The sequence below is a fragment of the Rhinoderma darwinii genome, chromosome 3, assembly GCF_050947455.1.
Source record: "Rhinoderma darwinii isolate aRhiDar2 chromosome 3, aRhiDar2.hap1, whole genome shotgun sequence".
NCBI lineage: Eukaryota > Metazoa > Chordata > Amphibia > Anura > Rhinodermatidae > Rhinoderma > Rhinoderma darwinii.
The window spans coordinates 257,022,025-257,048,287 of record NC_134689.1 but is presented as its reverse complement, the minus strand read 5'-3'; the positions used below and the strand labels follow the sequence as shown (position 1 = coordinate 257,048,287).

At 43.5% G+C, this 26,263-nt stretch overlaps 1 protein-coding gene across 1 annotated transcript in view; it reads left to right on the top strand.

Annotated features, from left to right (window-relative positions):
* Positions 1 to 3,754: 3,754 nt before the first annotated feature.
* CSK (C-terminal Src kinase) overlaps positions 3,755 to 26,263 on the top strand; it is a 112,374-nt gene continuing 89,865 nt past the window's right edge. The window contains exon 1 of the mRNA XM_075857805.1: positions 3,755 to 4,287. The gene's annotated coding sequence lies outside the window, so the exon portion shown is untranslated. The remainder of the gene's footprint in view (positions 4,288 to 26,263) is intronic.

The following is a 26,263-nucleotide window of genomic DNA, read 5'->3' as shown; positions in this document are numbered from 1 at the left end:
GTGCATGTCACTTTTTGAGCCATTTTTGGAGCAGTCTTTCATTGACAATAGAAAAACAGCTCCAGAAACGGCCGTGAACATACAGTTTACAAAACAGAATTGTAAGGGTATGTTCACACGACCTATTTTCAGCCGTTTTTCGGGCCAAAAATTGCTCCTGAAAAATGGCTAAAAATGTGGGGGGTGAACGCCTCCAAACATCTTCCCATTGATTTTAATGAAAAAAATGGTATTCCGTTCCCTCTGGGTGTTTTTTACACGGTCATTTTTAAAAACGGCTGCGTAAAAAAACGCCTCGCAAAAAGAAGTGCATGTCACTTTTTGGCTGGGTTCACACGACCTATTTTCAGACGTAAGGCTGGGTTCACACGACCTATTTATGGACGTAATTCGGGTGTTTTAACCTTGAATTACATCCGAAAATACGTCTCCAAAGAGCCGGCAAACATCTGCCCATTCATTTGAATGGGTTTTACGATGTACTGTGCCGACGGTCATTTTTTTTACGCGCCGCTGTCAAAAGACGGCGCGTAAAAAAGACGTCCGCGTCAAAGAAGTGCATGTCACTTCTTGGGACGTAATTGGAGCCGTTTTCCATTGACTCCATAGAAAAACAGCTCCAATTACGTCCGTAAAGGACGCTGCAAAAAACGCCTGCACATGCCATTATGTCTGAAATTCCGGAGCTGTTTTCTCCTGAAAACAGCTCCGTAATTTCAGCCGTAACGGACGTGCACGTGTGAACCCAGCCTAATGGAGGCGTTTTACGCCTCGAATTACGTCTGAAAAAACGGCTCCAATACGTCGGCAAACATCTGGCCATTACTTTCATGGGCTTTACGATGTTCTGTGCCGACGACCTGTCATTTTATGCGTCGCTGTCAAAAGACGGCGCGTAAAATTACAGCCTCGTCAAAAGAAGTGCAGGACACTTCTTGGGACGTAATTGGAGCCGTTTTTCACTGACTCCAATGAAGAACAGCTCCAAATTACGTCCGTAAAAGACGCCCCGCAAAACGCGAGTACATGCAATTACGTCTGAAATTCAGGAGCTGTTTTCTCCTGAAAACAGCTTCGTAATTTCAAACGTAATTGCAGTTAGGGTATGTTCACACGACAGCGTCCGTAACGGCTGAAATTACGGGGATGTTTTCAGAAGACATCCCCGTATTTTCAGCCGTAACGGCATGTGCAGGCGCTTGAACGCCGCGTCCATTACGGACGTAATTGCCGCTGCTTTTCATTGGAGTCAATGACTAACGGCTCCAATTACGCCCCAAGAAGTGACAGGTCACTTCTTTGACGCGGGCGTCTATTTACGCGCCGTCATTTGACAGCGGCGCGTCAATATACGCCTCGTGTGAACAGACAAACGTCAGCCCATTGCTTTCAATGGGCAGATGTTTGTCAGCGCTTTCAAGCCGCATTTTTCGGACGTAATTCGGGGCAAAAACCCCCGAATTAAGTCCGTAATTAGTGTGTGTGTGAACATACCCTTATTGTGTGCACGTACCCTTTGAGCCGTTTTTCATTGACTCAATGGAAAAACAGCTCTAAAAACGGCTGTAAAAAACGCCTAAAAAAACGCAAGTTGCTTAAAGACGCTCTGTCACCAGATTTTGCAACCCCTATCTGCTATTGCAGCAGATCGGCGCTGCAATGTAGATTACAGTAACGTTTTTATTTTGAAAAAACGAGCATTTTTGGCCAAGTTATGACCATTTTTGTATTTATGCAAATGAGGCTTGCAAAAGTACAACTGGGCGTGTTTAAAGTAAAAGTCCAAGTGGGCGTGTATTATGTGCGTACATCGGGGCGTGTTTACTTCTTTTACTAGCTGGGCTTTCTGACGAGAAGTATCATCCACTTCTCTTCAGAACGCCCAGCTTCTGGCATTGCAGATCTGTGACGTCACTCACAGGTCCTGCATCGTGTCGGCCACATCGGCACCAGAGGCTACAGTTGATTCTGCAGCAGCATCAGCGTTTGCAGGTAAGTCGATGTAGCTACTTACCTGCAAACGCTGATGCTGCTGCAGAATCAACTGTAGCCTCTGGTGCCGACACGATGCAGTACCTGTGAGTGACGTCACAGATCTGCACTGCCAGAAGCTGGGCGTTCTGAAGAGAAGTGGATGATACTTCCCGTCAGAACGCCCAACTAGTAAAAGAAGTAAACACGCCCCGATGTAACACACATAATACACGCCCACTTGGACTTTTACTTTAAACACGCCCACTTGGACTTTTGCAAGCCTCATTTGCATAAATACAAAAATGGTCATAACTTGGCCAAAAATGCTCGTAATCAGCATTGCAGCGCCGATCTGCTGCAATAGCAGATAGGGGTTGCAAAATCTGGTGACAGAGCCTCTTTAAAAAACGGCTGAAAATCAGAGGCTGTTTTCCCTTGAAAACAGCTCCGTATTTTCAGCCGTTTTTTGTTAAGCGTGTGAACATAGCCTGAGGGTATGTTCACACGAGGGCGTCCGTAACGGCTGAAATTACGGGGATGTTTCAGCCTGAAAACATCCCCGTAATTTCAGCCGTACCGGCATGTGCAGGCGCTTGAACGTCACGTCAATTACGGGCGTAATTAGCGCTGCTATTCATTGGAGTCAATGAATAACGGCTCCAATTACGGCCAAAGAAGTGACAGGTCACTTCTTTGACGCGGGCGTCTAGTTACGCGCCGTCATTTGACAGCGGCACGTAAATATACGCCTCGTGTGAACAGACAAACGTCTGCCCATTGCTTTCAATGGGCAGATGTTTGTCAGCGCTATTTTCAGACGTAATTCGGGGCAAAAACGCCCGAATTACGTCCGTAAATAGGCCGTGTGAACATACCCTAAGGGTATGTGCACACACACTAATTACGTCCGTGATTGACGGACGTATTTCGGCCGCAAGTCCCGGACCGAACACAGTGCAGGGAGCCGGGCTCCTAGCATCATAGTTATATACGATGCTAGGAGTCCCTGCCTCTCTGCAGGACAACTGTCCCGTACTGTAATCATGTTTTCAGTACGGGACAGTAGTTCCACGGAGAGGCAGGGACTCCTAGCATCGTACATAAGTATGATGCTTGGAGCCCGGCTCCCTGCACTGTGTTCGGTCCGGTACTTGCGGCCGAAATACGTCCGTCAATCACGGACGTAATTAGTGTGTGTGCACATACCAAGGGTATGTGCACACACACTAATTACGTCCGTGATTGACGGACGTATTTCGGCCGCAAGTACCGGACCGAACATAGTGCAGGGAGCCGGGCTCCTAGCATCATAGTTATGTACGATGCTAGGAGTCCCTGCCTCTCTGCAGGACAACTGTCCCGTACTGTAATCATGTTTTCAGTACGGGACAGTAGTTCCACGGAGAGGCAGGGACTCCTAGCATCGTACATATGTATGATGCTAGGAGCCCGGCTCCCTGCACTGAGTTCGGTCCGGGACTAGCGGCCGAAATACGTCCGTCAATTACGGACGTAATTAGTGTGTGTGCACATACCCTAACATTAACCACTGTGTCCATTGCTGGGAAGCTACGCTGTTTCAATATTTCCTCCGTCCCTCCATTCTACATCAGTGCAAAGCACAAACAAAAAAACGAAACAACAAGTTCATATACTGCTATCACACAGCGTCTGCTTTGTTGTCATTACACTTCATAGCTGCGTCGCCTTAAAATTGCGTCACCTCACCAACCAGACGTACGGACGTCTTTAGCCATCCACAATATGGCGGAGAAAGGAGGGGCGGTTCACGCCCTGCGCCCCTGCTCTGGCCGCGCAGGCGCGGTGCGGTGGTCGGGCCTGGCACCGTTTCCTCTGTCAGGGCCGCGTCTGCAGAGACAACTGAACGGAGGCCTGCCTGCTTCTCCGAGCCTGCAACGGTTTCCATTCCGAGCTGGTCAATACATTAGGATATCGCTGGGACACGCTCCTGCACCTCCTCTGACACACGCTTGCCTTCTATTAACCTCTGCCTCCCCGGTTCCCATTGTACAGCCCCGTTATTATAGCACCATACATCAGTGATTCCTGTGCTATCCTCCAGCTCTAGTCCTCTGGACTCCCCCCTGCTCTACATGCATTGTCCCTCTGCTGTCCGCATCATTCTGCATGTTGCAGCGTTCCCTTGTGTCAGCCCACCCCTTCCTCTCTGATCCTAGCTTAGTCTGTACCCTCTCTCCATCCCTCTCTGGTCTCAGTTCCTGCCTCGCCCCCCATTGCTCCTCCACACGTCGCCCCAATTCAATGGGAGATCCTGGACATCTGTACCTCCAGGTGAGACTGCATGGATGTGTGTCAGTGAATGACAAGTGCCCTCTGCGTGTGACAAACCTACTGCACATAGCTCATGCTATTATATGTTTGTATTAGTGTAACACCAATGTTATTGTACAGAAGATCTATTTATATAATATTGCCATGAACGCTGGTCTCTGTATTATTAACCCTTGAGTTCAGTAAAGTTTCCATTTCGAGGACATGCTGGAATTGTTGACAGATACGTTACATTACATAGGTCTGGGGTAGGTCTTGTGTTCTCACAAACAATGGTGTGATTCTCTCCAAGCCCTTTACATTAGCCTGCTCATCTTGGCCAGTATATTGTGTGCGCTGACACGAGGCGGCTTCTGTATGTCCTAATATTGACCAGTCGTGAAATGGTTTCTATGCTGATCTAGACTTTCTGGTGGCATTGGTGCCAGTCCTTGTTATTGGTCAGACCAGTATATGTTCTTTATCTAAGAACGGCAGCTTTATTGGTTTTGTCTGAGGGCAGTTTTATAGTCCTGACCTCCATTTGTATCCCTATATCTATAGTAAATAAACCCGGGTAGATGGAAATTCACTGATAAAATACGTACTAGATCGGACGCTGTCCCCTGATTGGTGTTCTGATGCTTTTCACTATTGTGAGGCCAATACATTGACAGATATTTGCAGCAATGTTTACTTTTCATGTAGAAAGTTGTTCCCGGTGTTACACATGAACAAGATTTGTATTTTTTTTCTCATTTACTAACGGATTAAAGGTCCGCACCATCGGAACAATCCATTTCCATATGCCCTATACATATGAATGTCCGCCACGTAAAGGTATGTTCACACGCACTGTTTTCACCGTCTTACGCCTCGAATTACGCCTGAAAAAACGGCTCCATTACGCCTACAAACATCTGCCCATTGCTTTCAATGGGTTTTACGGTGTTCTGTTCCCACGAGGTGTAATTTTACTCGTCGCTGTCAAGACGGCGCGTAAAAAGACGTCCGCGAAAAAGAAGTGCATGTCCCTTCTTGGGATGTTTTTGGAGCCGTTTTTCATGGACTCCATTGAAAAACAGCTCCAATAACGTCTGTAAAATACGCAGTGAAAAACCAGAGTTAAAAAAACGTCTGAAAATCAGGAGCTGTTTTCAGGTGAAAACAGCTCCGTCATTTCAGACGTATTTTACTACTGCGTGTGAACATACCCTAATATTTAATTTCTCTGGGGAATAGTATTGCTTGCTGCGACTTCCCCTGACGAAAACAGCAGAATCCCAGGGGTGCTAGAAGTCGGGCAGCGATCTGCTTTACTTTCAGAATGGATTGTCGTGCTGAGAGAACCCCTTTAAATGCAAACGTGGTGGAAAAGAGCCAGGGCTATATTTTCCCAACCAATGGAACACGTTTCCTTGAGGCAGGAACAACTGTCTTAGTACCATAGGTATAAACCATTATCCATAACAACTGACCCTGGTTGGACACATTTAGTAAGATATATTAACATTTTGATCCCAAGGGCTGGTCCTGGGAACAATAGCCAGTCACCAATTCTTGTCCATACAGTCATTTTATTGATGAGATACAAACCGTTCAGTTGCGGCTCCTGCGATCAGTGCTCTGGATGTACGTTTTTACATTCTCTGTATGGATGGTAGTCATAGCACATATGTTGTTTACCAAAAAAAGGGAACCCTTAAGGGCTGGGTTCTCCCATTGCAGTTTAAATGTGTTTTTTTGCTGTGAATGGCAGCAAAACCTGTGCCATTTTGCTGTGTTTTGTAAAATCTCAATGCACTGAAAAAAGAATTAAAACCACAATGTGAGAACCCAGCCTAATAAAAAATTAAATTTGTTTTGACTTTTATGGGTTTTTTTTAAAAGAAAAAAAATATATATATATTTTCTGACGTGTCAGAAGGTTACAATGGGGGAGTTCTGGGAGCTGAAACCTCCACCAATATCCAGAACAAGTCGGTCCTAGCATGGAGACATGGTTGTGTGAGCTTGGGCATTTCTCCACTGAAAATGGATCCCAGATTGTGTTTCTTTAGGATATCATTGGGGGCTTCTCAGTGATGTGACCTTCTTATTGACACGATAGAGAATGAGCTTGAAAACTGCCTTTAAGCTTATATGTAATTTAGTGAAACCTTTTTAAAGGGGGGGACATTAAATGAAGCGGCGGTTGAGCATGCGCACTGCCTCTCTATTCAAAGTCTATGGGAATGACGGAAACAGCCGAGTACAGTCATTGTTTGTTATTCTCATAGACTTTGAATGGGGCAGCGGGCGCATTATTGACCACTGCACTGTAGGGTGTGCATTGAGTAGGATCTGGGGTTTTGGGAACCCGTTCTTACGATTTGAAGGTTATCGCATATTCTGTGAGTAGGTAATAATTTTGGGAATACCCCTTTAAGATAACCACCCAAAATTGCATTGAAAGATTGTGTTCTTGGGGCAATGGTGGTCCTATCAAACAGTGTGATTAGTATATATAGTGTATGATGGAACTAAAAAATCTGTCTCATGAAATCTAGTCTAGACAAAAGGGTGGTCTTTTGAAGAGGTTTTATTGTACAAGTTAAATATATTTGGCCTAGAAGGCCTTCTTCACACAGTGCAGATTTGCATGTATTTATTTTTTTTCTAATCCAAAACCAGGAATAGAACCTTAACAGAAGAAATATATAAAGTAAGGCCTTAAAGAGGCTCTGTCACCAGATTTTGCAACCCCTATCTGCTATTGCAGCAGATAGGCGCTGCAATGTAGATTACAGTAACGTTTTTATTTTTAAAAAACGAGCATTTTTGGCCAAGTTATGACCATTTTTGTATTTATGCAAATGAGGCTTGCAAAAGTCCAACTGGGCGTGTTTACAGTAAAAGTCCAAGTGGGCGTGTATTATGTGCGTACATCGGGGCGTTTTTACTACTTTTACTAGCTGGGCGTTCTGACGAGAAGTATCATCCACTTCTCTTCAGAACGTCCAGCTTCTGGCAGTGCAGACACAGCCGTGTTCTCGAGAGATCACGCTGTGACGTCACTCACAGGTCCTGCATCGTGTCGGACGAGCGAGGACACATCGGCACCAGAGGCTACAGTTGATTCTGCAGCAGCATCGGCGTTTGCAGGTAAGTCGATGTAGCTACTTACCTGCAAACGCTGATGCTGCTGCAGAATCAACTGTAGCCTCTGGTGCCGATGTGTCCGACACGATGCAGGACCTGGGGCAGGAAGTGAGTGACGTCACAGCGTGATCTCTCGAGAACACGCTGTGTGTCTGCACTGCCAGAAGCTGGGTGTTAACGAACAGAAGTGGATGATGCTGATTCGTCAGCATCATACACTCCCATTCACAACGCCCAGCTAGTAAAAGTAGTAAAAACACCCCGATGTACGCACATAATACACGCCCAGTTGTACTTTTACTTTAAACACGCCCAGTTGTACTTTTGCAAGCCTCATTTGCATAAATACAAAAATGGTCATAACTTGGCCAAAAATGCTAGTTTTTTAAAAATAAAAACGTTACTGTAATCTACATTGCAGCGCCGATCTGCTGCAATAGCAGATAGGGATTGCAAAATCTGGTGACAGAGCCTCTTTAAAGAGGCCCTGTCTCCTTTTCTGGTTTTGGCATAAAAAAAATGCATGCAAAATCTGCATCAAATTGGCACCGTGTGAACAAGGCTTAGGAGGAAAATGTTTTTGCTTCCATACTAGTCAATAGCATACAATGATATCTATTGCTGGACAAAGTACTATAGACTTTATAAACCAGTTGGATCACTCCTGGAGCCAATCTGATATTTTAATTGTCCTGGCCGCAGGAACGTTTATAGACCACAACAGAAAACCAAAGCAATTTTCTAGGCTGGGGTCACACATAGACTGTTTATCTCTCACCACAAAAACTCACTCCGAAAACACTGTACAGAAATTCATTGAGTAGCTTGCAAATCTCTTCAAAATTGCTCCAGTCAAGCAAATCGCTAGCTATTTGGGAGCGATTTTAAACAGTAGCGTCTACTTTTTTTATTCCATAATGTAATTTGAAAATTGCGCGTTAAAGTTTGGATTACTCTTACTACAGTAGCCTTAGCCTGAAGGTATGTTGACATTTGTTGCAAAAATTTCACAATCACATGCAGGAATGGCGCCGTTCAGATGTAAGGGACAGTTTGGGCATGTTAGATTTCAACATGACCGATCCTTTGTTCCAACGGGAGAAAAACTGCTGCACGAGGTGTTTGGTAGTGGTTTATTTCCTTCTCCCCATTGAATTCCCTGCGTCGTTCAGTGCGAATACGCTGTGTGCTTTTACGCTGCGTATCCGCCCTTTGTGAAAATACGCTTGATCTGTGTTCCCATGTCGCGGACCATTTGCGTTTTCCGCTGTGTTTTTCCTATCATGGCAACATGGTACAGTTTTGCCACAATTTTCCAAAAATTGCGAATTTGCCGCAACATGTGAAAACAACCTATATGTTCTAGTTGCATTTGTCCAGCCCTCTTAATTTGAGTAATAAGTATGGCCTGATGTCATTGCTTACAGTCAGTGAGATAAAAAAAAAAATCTTCAGATTTCATTAGGCTTTTTCAAAACTCTGCATGCTATGGGTATGTTTTTTTGGAGGAAAACGCTTATTTAAAATGACACTAAATAAAAAAAAAAACAACCAAAAATACTTGTGGAAAAACGCGGTAAAGTGTGTGTGAAAAAGACCTTGACATGATGTGCTAGATGCTTTCATTTTTTGTTTCAATTGGTCGATTCACATGCGGCAGATTTTGTTGCAGAAATTTCTGCGACTGAAAATCTGTTTCATTCATCTCAATGGGATTGTTTCTGCAGCAAGCACAAAATATGCAACAAAATGTGCTGCATTTGCAGGGGGACTAAGGGTAGGCTGACACGGGTCAGATTTGATGCGGATAATTCCACAACCAATTCAACTCGGATTCAGTGGAAATTCGGGCCAAAAGTAACCACCAAATTGTGCTTAATGTCATACAGATTTTCGGACAGATTTGCCGCTGCTGAAGCAGTAGCGGGGATGGAAAAAAAATATAAATAAAATATTGTACCCTCCCCCCGGTCTCCTATAGTAGCGATGCCTCTCTGCTCCCCAGTTTGATATCTGAACTGTCGGCCTCCTGGGATGGCGTATTGACCGCTTCAGCCTGTGATTAGCTGCAGCGGTCGCATGGGACGAAAGGTCATCCAAGGAGGCCAACAGCACAGACGAGAGAGCAGTGAGGCATCGCTATGGGAGACCAGGGGGATGTGAGTATGGTTTATATATATATTGTTTCATTTTAAACTGGGAATAGAGCTTTTTATATTCCTATTCACATTTTTTACTTTTCAACAGTAAAACTGCAACAATTATTTGTTGCGGATTTCCACCAACGAGCTGAATAGGGAAAATTCGCAACAAATAAGCAACAATTCTTCAGCAGAAATTGACATGTTGCGGATTAAAATATCTGCACGGAAATTTTCTGCAGTGTGTGGATGAGATTTGGACATATCGCATCCACTTTGCTGCTACTGTATCCCGCTGCAAATTTGCCGCTCACAAATCCGGAGAGAACCTCTCCATCAATTCCGCTATGTGTGAATGTAGCCCAAACGCATCCATGCTTAAAAAAACTGATGTATGTGTGTGTTCCAAAGACAATGGGACAGATGTACTAAGACTGGCAGTTTATATGCCAGTCTTGGTCAGAAGCCTGTAAGATGCACACCCCTATATAAATTATTCACATCTTGTGCTGCCGAAGATTTCTGTTATAACTTCTGGGGTTAATTATAGTAAATCTGCATGCTGTGATGGACCCTCCTCTTTTGTTAAGCCACGCTGCTTATTTTAAAATATGGCGGGCACCGTACAAAACATCTCGCCTAAATTTGTAACTTTTTTTTTTTTCCTCCGCTAAAGCGGGACAATTCACATAACATATGATGGCCATGTACTATTCCTATTTTTCGTATCCCACGCCTTGTTTTCGTTAACAATGCTATGCAGGATTGTGGGAAAACACACTGCAAACTATATAGTAAGGCCTTCTTCACAGGGTCCTTGTATGGCGTTTTAAACTGCTTTGGGGCTTGTCCACACGTAACTGAATTTCTACAGAAACTAGCAGACATTCCGCTGTGGAAAAAACACACTTTTTCCTGTGGTTTTTTTTTTCTTCAATTTTGGGAGATGGTGAGATCTCCTCTGAAAAACGCAGCAATTCAGTCCACTTTCTGCAGCAGGAATTGACATGCTGCTGTACGAAAAATATGCACCGCAGTTCAATTTCTGCTCTGAAATTTTACGCAGCGTGTGGATGAGATTTGTTAGATTTCACCCACTTTGTTGCTACTGTATTTTACTGCGTCTTTTCTGTCCGCAATTCCGCAGCAATTCTGTTGTGTGGACAAGCCGTTGCGTTGAGTTTTCACGTGTGTTTTTGCTGACTTTTGAAGCCTATGGGGTAAAATGCCATAAAAAAATCATCATAACAGAGAGCATGCTGGTTTTTAAAAAAAATAAAATAAAAATTTATAAAAATGCCACCGACCGCAAAAAACGCCACAAACCAAAATTCTGTGGATGTAGGCCTTCTCCTATTTTGCCATAGACTTTAAAATAACATCTGGACGCAGTGTTTTTGGGTAAAAGAACTGTGGAAAAACACCACTGAAAATGCAAGTAAATGCAGTGTGTAAAATGAGCCTAAGGCCGGCTTCCCACGTAGCGTAAACGCTGTGGAATTTCCGCAATGAAATTCCGCAGCATTTACAGTAGCAGCAAAGTGGATAAGTAGACAATCTCATGCCAACGCTGTGGAAAAAATCCCAGCGTAAACGTTAATATATTAACCTGCGGTGAGGAATTTGATTCCGCAGCATGTCCATTTATTCTGCGTTTTCGTTGATTTTCCGTTGCAGGTTTTCCCCATTGAATTCAATGGGGATGCAAATCCCGCAACAGAAAGCGAAGGGTTGCGAATTTTGCGGCGTATTCACAACGATTACGCCGCAAAAATCACAACTTTGGAAACCAAAAAAAAATCATACTTGCACAGAACGCCCTCCTTCTTCCAGCAGTATGATGTTTAATCCCATGTGACCGCTGCAGCCAATCATAGGCTGCTGCGTCACATGGCCTGCTATATCCTTATAGGAGGCCGCCCAACGCGCAGAGAAAACAGAGGGAGTAAGTATAAACTACTTTCTTCCGCAGCAGAAATTCTGTGCGTTTTTTCAGACGGTGTGGTGTGGTGCGATGCGATGCGATTTAATTATTTTTTCGGACGGAATGTACTGCGGGTTCCATTTCGGACACGCTGCATGATTGTTACCCAGTGTATCCGACTCGTGGGAACCCGGTCTTAGGCTACTTTATATTTCTCTGACATGTGAAGAGGATGTGACCTATTGCCACGTAGAATAATGTTAAAAAAGGAACGGTCACCTCTTCTGACATGTCTGTTTTAGTAAATACTTCTATTCCCCATGGAATAAGGGTATGTTCACACGGCAGCGTCCGTAACGGCAGAAATTACGGAGCTGTTTTCAGGAGAAATCAGCTCCGTAATTTCAGCCGTCATGGCATGTTGAGGCTCTTTTCGCTGCGTCAATTACGGACGTAAATGGAGCTGTTTTTCCATGGAGTCAATGGGAAACGGCTCCATTTACGTCTGAAGAAGTGACAGGCACTTCTTTGACGCGGGCGTCTTTTTACGCTCCGTCTTTTGACAGCGACGCGTAAATTTACGCCTCGTGGGAACAGACCAACGTAAAACCCATTGCTTTCAATGGGCTGATGTTTGTCAATGGTTTCAAGCTGTATTTTCGGCCGTAATTCCAGGCGTAAAACGCCCGAATTACGTCCGTAAATAAGCCGTGTGAACATACCCTTACAATTCTGGAAGATCTTTTCTTAGTACTCTACGTTGTCCGATCCCCTGTGATTCCTCCTAGAAATGTATGAATACGACTTGGTGTTACCAGTCGGGGGTGTATCCCCCTACACAGACTGACACTGTCCAATCAGTGCTGACAGAGTGAGGCTGTCTAGAGACACGCCCCTTTGACAAGGGGAATAGTAACACCCAGTTGTCTATTTATACATTTTTAGGAAGAATCACCAAGGAATAGCACAATGCACAGTACTAAAAAAAAACCCGCTTCCTGATTTATTTCATAGGGAATACAAGTGGTGACAAGTCCTCTTTAAATGGGTTGTCCACTACGGTCAGTGGGGGTCCGGCACCCGGACCCCACAATGATCAGCTGCTTCGGCTGTCTGCGGGCACCAGATGTCATTGCACAGTACGGAGCCGGAAGCAGTTGGCTCCGTACATTGCATAGCGGCCCTTTCCGAACAGCAGCTCTGCTCTTGTTCCCTTGAATACCGCTATTCCGTGACCGGAGCCAACTGCTTCCGGCGTGGACGTCTGGTGCCGAAGGCAGCCGTAACAGTTGATCAGTTCGGGGTCTGGATGTCCGACCCCAAACCGGTGGATAGGTCATTAGTAGTCTGGTAGTGAACCACCCCTTTATTACAGTGGCTTATGCTGTACGATAAATTTTTGTGCATCTTTAAGAACTTCTATCTAATTTTTTGCCACCTCTTTGTTGGCATAGGCTGGACCAGGTTCATTGCACCAATCTTTTTGTGCAATGTGGCACATTTTCAGCTGCGGCCCTTGTTGGACAAGGTGCAAAAAGTTAGCATTTTTAATAGTAAATCTGCCCTACTGTTTGAAAGGGACCTTTATAGGGTGAGAATTTTTGGGGGCACGTCTACACATAGCGGAATCGCTGCGTATTTTCCCTCCGGAATTGCAGACGGAGAATACGCAGCAGAATACAGTAGGAGCAAAGTGGATGAGATTGAACAAATCTCATCCATGTGCTGCGTAAAAATTTCCAACCAGAAATTGACCTGCGGTGCATATTTTTTGTACTGCAGCATGTCTATTCCTGCTGTGGAAAGTGGACTGCAATTCTGTTTTTTTTGGAGGAGATATCACCATCTCCCAACATTGAGAGAGCACAGTAAAATACGCACCATATTCTGCAGTATAAAAACGCAGCAAATTGTGTGGTTTTACCGCAGCGGAAATCCTGCAAGTTTCTGCAGAATTGCTGCAGAAAATTTCTGCAGCAATTCCGTTATGTGTGGACAAGCCCTAATAGTATCAGAAGAGTCTCTATAATATGATATACATATCGAATGCTGAAGGGACAGTGGATAGTGCAATCTTCATATCTTGGTCCTCCTAATATTTCAAGGCTCCCAATGTATAAATGTTATATGAATTGGAAATGCAGATGAAAGCAGTCTATTGTTCCCTGTGAGCAGCCACTTCAGTCTGGGTAATATTGTAGTATTGTTTTCAATGAGATTACTGACAAGAGCCCAGAAAAATATCTTCCCTACCTTTCCTTGTATCTGAATGATGTGATCGCTTTTTTAATAACTTGCTCTTTTATAATGTTTAGTGGCCCTTTAAAGCGATTACCTCCAGATTTATGGGGTCTATATAGATGTACCTATACAAATAAAAAATCATAACTGTCTCTTCTTGAAATCCATGTCATCAAGATCTAGTTACTGGATTTCATTATAATGTCCCTCATATATAACACCTGGCATAACATAGAGCTTGGTGTTGCCAAAGCTAACCAATCCTATTCCTGCCCTCTTTTCCAGAGCGGGTTTGGTTGCTATGGGTAACGCTGGTACTTTTTGTTAGAACCGTCTCATTAATCTGATTGGGTACTTGCAGAAACCACCCCATTCACATGTATGGAACATTGAGTTGTATGCCATCTATAACATGAGTCTTTATGCTAAGATCCATTGTGCACACTGATGTATGCCAGTTGGGTAGTAATGTTGGCTTGTCATGTAAGAAACATTAGCATATTGTATTATCTCCCCGCCAATGATTGCAGAATCATTATCTAGGTTGTTATATTATGCCTTTATTGCCACCATCATACTGGGACACCATGGTACTGCAGTGGAAAGAGCATTGTTGAAGCGATGGGTCTACACATGCATGTGGCTTGTGTGTTAGTAGAAGGGATCTGATTGCCGTGTCCCTCACCATAGACACACCCTGGATTGTGCTGAAACAACATAAAGTATCCTCTAGTTATGAACATTCTATCGAGAAGGAACAATTTCTTACAGATGTGCAAATACCTACTTCTTCTTTAATCCCAGAACGTAGGCAGAAAGCCTTTCTGTGTTGCCTTGGGCATCCCTTGTCCGCATTTCTCCATTCTGTTACCATAGTGGCAGGACAGTGTTTTATCTTGAGAAGGGGGAAGGTCTGTGGCTGTCAGTGCGCGCACTCCCCGGGGATGTGTTTGTCACTCACTAGCTGAGCACTTTCAGAAATTCCAGCTGTCTGGCTTGGTGGAGGCTAGAAAGACTGTCATTATTGTTGCGTTATTTTTGCTTTAGACTAACTCTGCATGATCTTTTTATATTCACATTTAATATGGTCTGTTATGTCTATACTATGAGTATCTTACCATACAGCAATGATATTACTTTTCAGTGGGTCCGCATGGTGGCTCACTGTTTCCTTGCATGACCGGAGCACTGGCTTCAAATCCCTCCGTAGGCCACATCTGCATGGAGTTTGCATGTTCTCCCTGTGTTTGCAGGGATTTCCTCTGGGTACTCCAGCTGCCTCCGACACTCCCAAAAAAAACCATACTGACTGGTTAATATGAAATTTAGGTTGTGAGCCCCAATGGAGACCGGGACCGATGTGAGTACTAACAATCTCTGTACAACACTGCCGAATATAAATAGTGCCTTTATAGTCCATGGCACTGTACGGAGGTTGTCCTCACTCACATTAGTCCTTGTCTCCAATGGGGCCCCCATACAACCCTATGGCTCCATATGTTAGACTTTTTCCGTAGCGGATTTCAAATCAAATGCGCGTGTGTTGCATGCAAATATTGGTGCGGATTTCACCCTATGCATTGCAAAGGGGAAAATGAATGGTGAAAATCCGCAACAGAATTGACATGTTGCGGATAAGAAAACCCACAACCTCCCCCTTGCATGTCCTATTTTTGTGTGTTTTTTGCGGATCACACACCCATTGAAGTCATTGGGTGTGGGACAATCACGTACAGCACATCCATGTGCTGTCCGTTATTCACACACCAGTTCCTTGAAGTGCAGAGAAAAAAAATAAGAATGAAGAAATGTGCACCAACAACTGATGCCACACAGAACAAACACTGATGGCACCCGGAAATGCTACGCGTGAAAAAGTTTTTTTGCGGATGCAAAACTGAGATGCTCCTGTGAATCTAGCCCAAGGGTGTATTCAGACATTGTGGTTGAGGTGTGGATATAACTGCATTTAAAAAAAAAAAAAACTCCGATTTTTTTTTTTTGTATTTTTTTTTTTTGTATTTTTATTTTTTATTTATTTATTTTTTTCTATGTGGTCGCAGTAAAAATGCATACAGTTTATCACTTCAACATCTGAATACAGCCTAAGGCCGAGTTCACACGTAGCCTAAATACTGCGGGTTTTAGCAACGGAATACATTGCAGAAAATCCGCATCAAACACAGTAGCAGCAAAGCGGATGAGATGTGAACAGATCTCATCCACACGCTGCATAAATTACTGAGCGGAAAAACGTTCAAATTGACCTGCGGTGCGGCGTTTTATTCCGCAGCATGTCAATTGTATTTGCGTAAACTCTGCCTATTTGTTGCGGGTATTCCCCATTGAATTAAATGGCAAGCTAAATCCCGCAACAAATAGCAGTTGTTGCGTTTTGTGCGACAGGTTCGCAGCGATCCCACCGCGACTAAAAAAAAAAGAATAATTGATATTTACCCAGAAGTCTGCGTTCCTCCCTCCAGCGCTGCCTCCTGGGATGACGTCTCATCCCATGTTACCGCTGCAGCCAATCACAGGCTGTAGCAGCGGTGACATGGGATGAAATGTCATCCCGGGAGGCCGGCCTGGGTGACGTCAGAAGGCTTGGCCTCCTGCGATAAAGCTTCATCCCATGTGACCACCGCTGCAGCCAATCACAGGCTGCTGCAGTCTCGAGATGGAACGCCCTCCCAGGAGGCCGGTTTGCTAGCAGGCTAAGTGCTGCAGTTTTCCACAGCGGACATTCCGGGCGAAAAACTGCACCACAAACCCACTGCATTTCTGCATGTTAGACATGCAGATTTTGCAGTGGATTTCACCATGAATTTCACCCCTCTCGTTGAAAAAAGAGAAATCCGTGGTGAAAATATGGAACATAAATTGACATGCTGTGAACTTAAAAACTGCACCGCAGGTCAATTTCCCTGCTGACATTTTCTCCATCGGGTCGATGAAATTTTTTTTTTAAATCTCATCCCCTTTGCAGCTAGTGTATTGCACTGCAGGTTTTTCTCGCAAGTCCGGACAAAAAATCTTCAGCGTATCCGCCACGTGTCAGCGCTGTATGGACCTTTTCAAACTAGCAATGTAACCCCCTCACTATAATCTTGTTGCCCGCAAGGAGTAGATGTAAGTGCTTGTTTATGGTAGCACCATTAGGCCTCCCTCACGCAATATAATATTTCGTTTTTATATATTTAAACACATCAACAAAGACGGCTTAAAATTGAGGTCTATGAGTCGAAAACGCTCTCAATTGTGCATTCGTCGTTTTGGTCATTGGAATTAGGACATTGAAACAAATGAAGTTGTGGAAACTCTTCTATAGTGTGAGACCACATATAGCGGTTCCATCTTATGAAGACTCGCTGCAAAGCACCACAATAAAACCTCAATATGTGGCCTCCGTGCATGAAGGCTGTGTGGCTTGTGTGTGAACCCGTACAGGCTCCGTCGTGTGCCGTATAGTTTTGATTGACCAAATAATCGGACTGAATCCTATTCAGTCCTGTGGATGGAGAAAAGAGATTGTAACACTGGTGGCTAATGTATTTAGTCATTCAGGCAGACACATGGATAACTTTCTGCTCTGTTGAAGACCTTTATTGCTGGATGTTGATGCAACCTGTTGCCGACTGACCACAATGTAGGACAGACAAAAAAATTAATCTACAGTTTTACCTGTAGAAGTAAAACAAGATTGAAAAGGCACATGTGCTGGTTTTGTGGTGATTTATGCGATAATTGTAGCAAAAAAATGCCACAAAATTGGCATGTGTAAATTCCCCCTAAGGCCTTCACAGTTTTTTGCAGGCAGAAAAAATCTACCTCAGAATTCCTTCAAGAATTTTTAGGCAGATTTTGACCAGCTTGCACTTATTTTTTTTTTGCTGTGGCTTTCACACGCGGCCATTGAATCTAATTCAAGGACCGCAAAGCCAAAAATGCAGCGAAAAAACGCACAGGAACGAGTGCCGCAGGTTTTTTCTGCCTCCCATTGATTTCAATGGGAGGGCAGAGGCAGAAACAGCGGCAAGGAAGGAGATGCAGTTTTTCTTTTTTCCCACGAGTGGCTAAAAGCCTGCCAGGGAAAAAAACGCTTCTGCCTTCCATTGAAATCAATGGAAGGGCGATTTCGGTTGCGGTTTCCGCATCAAAATCAGTGCCAAAAACTTCAGTGTGAACAGGGCCTAACATAGCTCCACTATACTGTGCTTTGGGTGGATTTTTATGACCATGTGAGATTTGAGCTGATACGTGTTTCCTCATGTGCCTGAAGGGTTCCTAATGCCTTACAGAGAAGAGTAGATGCTCCAATATTTTCATCATGCTTTACTTTTGCTGAGAAATGAATGAACAATTGTAAAGGTTGGAAAGGGATTATAAGAGGAAGTAAAGAAATTGCCTTGTTTTGTGAACTGCGCAGAGATGAGATACAAACAGGAACATAACTAATGAAATTACCAGGCATAATGTTTACCATCCCCCATCGCTCTTGTAGGGAAATTCATAACGCACAACTGTGTGTGTGTAATATGACATAAGTGTGGTCAAATTTAGCACACTGCTTGACTGTTATAACTGAGGCAATGGCAGTTTTATTGTGTTGTGATTGGAGACTAGAACTTGTACAGGGGAGCAGCAGTATGAAAAGCTTTTCTTGTGGTGTAGTGACATTAGACGTAGGAAATCACACCCAAGCATGTCACACACTAAGTATGCTAACATTATAATAGTGTAGATTGTGAAAATGACACAGAAATAGGTGGGCCTCGTAATTACAGGTTTTAGGTATGTGACACTCAAAAGGTAGATTCAGAGCTATGTGTGAGGTGTGGGGCCCAGGAAGCTAGGCCAAGTCCTAAGAACAGCAATGCCTGAGAGGCACCTGTTCACACAGATGTGTTTGCAGGCAGATTTCCATCTGCCTGCACGCCGTTTGCAGAGATTTTCGCTCACGCCTATTGAGTGCCACGAGCAAAAACGCTGCGAAATACGCTTTATCTGCCTCCCATTGATGTCATTCGGAGGTCAGAGGCGTAAACGGGCAGGATAGGGAGGCATTTTCCGACGCGGTTTCCGCGTAAAAAACAGTCACTATTTGATACCCAAAGAAGCGTTAAACCTGACAACCACTGCTTATGGAAGTAAATCGGGGTTTAGGGTCAGTTCACATGTTGCGTAAATACTGCAGATTTTCCACAACAGAATTGGTTGCGGAAAATCTACATCCTAATACAGTAGCAGCAAAGTGAATGAGAGAGAACAAATCTCATCCACACACTGCGGAAAAAGCGCTCTGAAATTGACCTGTGGTGCAGAGTTTTATTCCACAGCATGTCAATTGTATTTGCGTAAACGATGCTTATTTGTTGCGGGTTTTTCCCCATTGAATTCAATGTTTAAGTAAAACCCACAACAAATAGCTATTTGTTGCTTTTATTGACGCAGAATCACAGCAACTCTGCCGCAAAAAACACAACTCAGAAAAAAAAAAAAATCTTATACTTACTCAGAAATCTGTTTCTTCCTCCAGGCCAGCCTCCTGGGATGACTATTCAGCCCATGTGACCGCTGCAGCCAATCACAGGCTGTAGCGGCGGTCACGTGGGATGAAACGTCATCCCAGGAGGCTGTTCTGGATGACGTCGCGGAACTGACTAATTCAGGTCATAGCGAATGATACAGCTGCTCTGTATAGAGAATACAAAGCCGCTGTATCTCAAAAAGTAAAAATATATTTTAATAAAAGCTATTAAGAAAGTTGCACTAATCACACTGACTGACATTTTTATTAAAAAAGAAAAAGATAAATTACCTTTCAAATATTTAAAAGCCTTTTAATATTTGGCTTTTTACACCCTGGAGTAATAACCAATATTTTCTTTAAAGAGGCTCTGTCACCAGATTTTGCAACCCCCATCTGCTATTGCAGCAGATCGGCGCTGCAATGTAGATTACAGTAAAGTTTTTATTTTAAAAAAACGAGCATTTTTGGCCAAGTTATGACCATTTTTGTAGTTATGCAAATGAGGCTTGCAAAAGTCCAAGTGGGCGTGTATTATGTGCGTAAAGCGGGGCGTTTTTTACTTCTTTTACTAGCTGGGCATTCTGACGAGAAGTATCATCCACTTCTCTTCAGAACGCCCAGCTTCTGGCAGATCACGCTGTGACGTCGCTCACAGGTCCTGCATCGTGTCAGACGAGCGAGGACACATCGGCACCAGAGGCTACAGTTGATTCTGCAGCAGCATCAGCGTTTGCAGGTAAGTAGCTACATCGACTTACCTGCTAACGCCGATGCTGCTGCAGAATCATCTGTAGCCTCTGGTGCCGATGTGTCCTCGCTCGTCTGACACGATGCAGGACCTGTGAGTGACGTCACAGCGTGATCTGGCAGAAGCTGGGCGTTCTGAAGAGAAGTGGATGATACTTCTCGTCAGAGCGCCCAGCTAGTAAAAGTATTAAAAACGCCCCGATGTACGCACATAATACACGCCCACTTGGACTTTTACTTTTAAACACACCCACTTGGACTTTTGCAAGCTCCATTTGCATAACTACAAAAATGGTTATAACTTGGCCAAAAATGCTCGTTTTTAAAAAATAAAAACGTTACTGTAATCTACATTGCAGCGCCGATCTGCTGCAATAGCAGATAGGGGCTGCAAAATCTGGTGACAGAGCCTCTTTAATTGTCTTTCAAAAGATTTGTCTATGTATTTTTTGCTTTGAATTTGGCACAGTGAATTCATGATTTCGTATGCGTGATTTTGTTTGTTTTGTCTTCGATGATCTTGAACTGTTTAGAGATCATAGTTTTGTAATTTTACGGTTTGTCAAAAACTTTGAAATTTCAATAAAAATGTATTGTTCCAAAAAAATATTTGGCTTTTTTCGTAGAATGAAACGATATGATTAGAAAGCCTTGTACAGGCAAACCCTGCATGTTAAAACTACTTTCTGGCATTTTTATTGCTCTGTGTTCAGGTGTGACAAAATCCTAGCGTTGAAATACATTGACGTAGCTTGTGTGACCTTTTTAAAGAAGCTCTGTCACCAGATTATAAGTGCCCTATCTTGTACATAATGTGATCGGCGCTGTAATGTAGATTACAGCAGTGGTTTTTATTTAGAAAAACAATCATTTTAGTTATGACCTATATTAGCTTTATGCTAATGACTTTCTTAATGGACAACTGGGCGTGTTTTACTTTTTGACCAAGTGGGTGTTGTACAGAGGCGTGTATGACGCTGACCAATCAGTGACCAATCAGCGTCATACACTTCTCACCATTCATTTACACAGCACATAGTGATCTAGCTAGATCACTATGTGCAGCCACATACACACACATTAATGTTACTCAAGTGTCCTGACAGTGAATAGACATCACTACCAGCCAGGACGTGATGTCTATTCAGAATCCTGACACTTCGCTAACGTTTGTGTGAGATTTACAACAAGGCAAGCGTAATCTCGCGAGACTATGCTGTAAACTGTCATTTAAAACGAGATTACACTTGCCTTGCTGTAAATCTCACACAAACGTTAGTGAAGTGTCAGGATTCTGAATAGAATCTGTCACCTTGACTCCTTCTGGCCTGTATTATCCGCAAAATAAAAACCAGACGAGGCGAGGAGCAAAACGTGTGTTGGGGCTGGTGGTTTGTGTGCGGTTGGTATATTCCTTGCAAATTCTAGTTTATTTCTGCCTATTTGTTAGCTGGACTTATGGTTTCTATTTGCCTCCTGTCAGCTCTTTATATGCAGCCAGCAATCCACTATTCATTATTTGGTCCTGGGGCACGTGTTTGTCAGTTTACCATTTTTGCAATGGACTATGTACTTGCCTCTCACCGCCATTAATGTGGGTTCTCTCTCTCCTTTTAAGGGCTCGTCCACATGCTGCGGAATTGCCACGTTTTTTTCCGGCCGGAATTTTGGACGAAAAAAACGCAGCAGAATACAGTAGTAGCATAGTGGATGAGATTTAACAAATCTCATCCACACGCTGCGTAAAAATTCTGCGCAGAAATTGACCTGCGGTGTGTGTTTTTCGGACCACAGCATGTGCGTTTCTGCTGCGGAAAGTGGCCAGAATTGCTGCGTTTTTCAGAGGAGATATCTCCATCTCCTAACATTGATGTAAAAATCGCAGGAGATGGCGCGTTTTTGACGCAGCAGAATATCTGCGTTTTTCAATGAAATTCCTGCAGGTATTTTCTGCAGCAATTCTGTTGTGTGTGGACAAGCCCGAAGTGTTTTTACATGTTTCTTTGATTATATGTGTTATACAATCTATCTTTTTTTTTTTTAAATAAAGTTGACAGTTTTTCGTCCTGTGGATACTTGTGGGGTTTATTCTGTATTATGTGCAGTCATCTCCAACTTTATATATAACAGGAGGTCACTAGGACTTTCAGTTAAACTTGGCTTTACCAGAGGTATGGACCACTATAGTGTCTAACTTCAAGAGGCTTTTCATTTAAACACTTTGGGCAGTTATGTCTTCTATTCCCCCTGTCTACTTTTTGACATTGATGATCTCATAAACTCATTTCGGTGTTCATCTTTGGGATGCTATTTTTAGAAATTCATTTTTGCTATATGCAAAGAACCTTTGCACTGATGGAAGAAGCAGTTCCTCTTTTTTTTTTTTCTTCTTCTAAAATTTGCATCTCGAAGTTCTCACCATCTAGCCCCTACTTCCTCCTTCACTGTTGCCCTCGATGACCAGAGGATACATCCTGTGTCCGCCTGTACAGTTAGAGGTCCCACCTATACTTCTTCACTAGTTTCTGCCAGTAGTCCTTTCACATTTTGGCGCCTCATGTATCCGCCTTGTTTTGATGATTTAAGTTTGGGAAAAAACAGCTGAATTCTAGTGTTCACTGGACGCGTTTGATACGTGAGGATCTACATCAATCCTGAGATTTTTGTGTAGCTTCGTTCGTACGTAAGATAAAAAAATTTTTTGTTAAACCAAAGTCGTTATCAAATGTGTGAGCATTCCTTCTCAATGAATCTTGTTTTCCTTTTACAAACTTTAGGCTGTGTTCACATCACCGTTGCCCTCCCGTTGAGGGGTTCCGTCGGAGGATTCAGTCGGGTTCACCGCTCAACGGAAAGGCAAACGGAAACCTAAGCTTCAGTTTGCATCACTATTGATATCAATGGCGACGGAAACGTTGCTAAAGTTTTCCGTTTGTCACCGTTGTGATAGGGTTCTGTCGTTTATGACGGAATTAATAGCGTAGTCGAAAAAACGGAAACCTGCCGGAACGCTGACAAACGGAAACCTGCCGGAACGCTGACAAACGGAAGCCATTAGCAATACTGCCATCACCATTGATCTCAAAGGTGATGCAAACGGAAGCTGTGGTTTCCGTTTGACTTTCCGTTGCGGGGTTCCACGACGGAAACCTCCGATGGAACCGCTCAACGGAAAGCCAACGCTGATGTGAACAGGCCCTTACGTGAATAAACGGTTTCCTTACTTCCACAGTCCTCAAGATCTCTGCTCAAGGAACACATTTTAGATGTGGATAAGTTAAACGAGTAGGTCCTTAAAGGGTTATTCCCAAGTCCACTCAAAATGTTAATTTTTTTTTTTTTTTATTACAAATTGTAATTTTCTCCTTCAGAATTTTTTTTTTTAAAGTAAAGTATTTTTTTTTTATTTCATCACTTTTAATATCGAATGTTCTTCTGTTTCTTACTAAATATCGCTTTATATTACTTTTGACTAGCAAGCAGCCCTGTAATAAAATGACGGAGCTGCCTGCTGTATCTGCTCGCTCCCGAAACTGATACACCATTCATACCAGCATCGCTGTCTTTCCGAATGTCCCCACCAAACGCTTCAATGATGCCATGTATTACTTAGCTGAAGACGTCTAGAAGTACTGCTGTGAAGAGCGGGGGGGGGGGGGGGGGGTGTGTGTGAATTGGGTACATTACAGAAGAAGTGCGCAGGCGTGACAGAGTGAAGGAAACGCCGGCAGTGGTAGTTTCCATAGAAACGACCAGCACAACTAAATACATTACATGCTATTCAGAGGAGGGCATATCTTACAAACGCTGGACTACAGAAAACAGAAGGTATTTAGAAAGATGTTTGTTTTTACATTTCTAGGGCTTGTAACATTAAACTTTATGTTGGGAATAACCCTTTAATTCTTCCCCCCCCCCTCCTCCGATTAGCAGGAACTGTTATAGGGTCGTGTCCTTTTATCTGGAGGACCGCAGGAGTCTACTAAGAAAAAATGGCTGCCTATTTAATGGTCCATTCACCCATTTAGGAAATGCTACAGGGCAAAGTAGGGCTGACACAGTGGTTCCCCTGGCAATATCAAGTCATGAGGGCTCCAAGGAAAGAAATAATTTTTGGAGATTATTTGTGGGATGACACTTTCAGTGGGTGTATAAGAAGGGCTGGTTAAAGAGGCTCTGTCACCAGATTCTCAAATCCCTATCTCCTATTGCATGTGATCGGCGCTGCAATGTAGATTACAGTAACGTGTTTTTTTTTTTAAAACGTTCATTTTTGGCCAAGTTATGAGCTATTTTATATATATATATGCAAATGAGGTTTGAAATGGACAACTGGGCGTTTTTTTTTCCGTTATGTCCAACTGGGCGTGTATTGTGTTTTTAACTGGGCGTGTTTACGTGTATGACGCTGACCAATCAGTGACCAGTCGGCATCATACACTCGTCTCCATTGATTTACACAGCAGCGATGTGCAGCCACATAAACAGAGATTAATGTTAATCAAGTGTCCTGATAATGAATACACATGAAATCCAGCCTGGACGTCATGTGTATTCAGAATCCTGACACTTCTGACTCTTTTCTGTGAGATTTCCAGAAAGGGAAATGAAATCTCTTTTACCTCCGTAATTTTGCGAGATTTAGTTTCCCTTGCTAGAAATCTCACAGAAAAGATTCAGAAGTGTCAGGATTCTGAATACACATGACGTCCAGGCTGGATTTCATGTGTATTCATTATCAGGACACTTGATTAACGTTAATCTCCGTTTATGTGGCTGCACATCGCTGCTGTGTAAATGAATGTAGAGGAGTGCATGACGCTGACTGGTCATTGATTGGTCAGCGTCATACACGTAAACACGCCCAGTTAAAAACACAATACACGCCCAGTTGGACATAACGAAAAAAAAAAACGCCCAGTTGTCCATTTCAAACCTCATTTGCATATATATAAAATAGCTCATAACTTGGCCAAAAATGAACGTTTTAAAAAAACAAAACACGTTACTGTAATCTACATTGTAGCGCCGATCACATGCAATAGCAGATAGGGATTTGAGAATCTGGTGACAGAGCCTCTTTAAGTATCTTCAGTCTGTGATAAAGCTGCGCGCACAGGATGCTGAGCAGACCGTGTCCAAGGACAGACAGACAACTACATTTTCACTCTGAGCTGTGACAATGACATGCTGTGTTCTGCTTTCTCACCCAGAAGCCTGGCAGATTAAGTTTGTGCACTGTGACTAATAATAGAAATATAACCCTGTTCAGATCATCGTCATTGACTATCTATATGTGCTTTCAGAAGTAGATTTTATTCCTTTCACCAAGTTTCAATCTTAATGATATACCTTGTTAGGCGCTTTACCTCCAGCTGTATTATCCACAGACTTTGTCTACATAAACTCCTCATACTTTGTCAAAAACCCAGTCAAATGAGTAGGAGGTCACACTTTGGGTTGCATTTATGAAAACTATAAGATGCCAGACTAAAAACCTGGTCTACTGTGCCCTATAGTCACAATGACCTCCGGTTACAATGTGTTCAACTTTAAAAACACATTGAGCTTACAGTGCCAACCTGCAGTGCATGCCATTGGCTGGAAGATCAAGCCAATTGGCATTTCATTGATAAACTGCTAGTTCACAGGGGTGGGCGCAGATAGCAGAGGGCCCGCCCGTGTGCAACAACAGTATGCGGGCCCCCAAAGGCCCTTTTACACGGGCCAATTATCAGGCAAACGCTTGTTTCCGATAATAGTCCTGAGCAAATGCTTGTTCATCGGCTGATCGTATCGTTTTAGCTGCCTAAACCATTATCGTTGTCGGCAGCACATCTCTGTGTAAACAGGGAGACGTGCTGCCGACATGATAGTAATGTATGATGACGAGCACTCGTCCCCATACATAGCTCTTTGTGAAAGCAGTAAACGAGTGCCGATCAACTAGATGTCTTGTTGATTGGTGCTCATTTACATGGCTCAGGACAGCCCGTGTAAGGGGACCTTTACTCTCCAATAGCACTTCACAAAACTAAGGCCCTGTTCAGAGTTTTGAAGGAATTTTGAGGCTCATTTTGACCTGCCTGCACTCTGCCGTGTTTTTTGCGGCGTTTTTCAGCCGCGGGCAAAAAATGCAGCGAAAACCACTTTCTCTGCCTCCCAGCGATGTCAATGGTAGGTCAGAGACAGAAATGCCCAAAGAAAGGACCTGACGCTTCTCTATCCCGCTAGCGTTTTATCCCGCTTGCGGGGAAAAAAATGCCTGTCTCC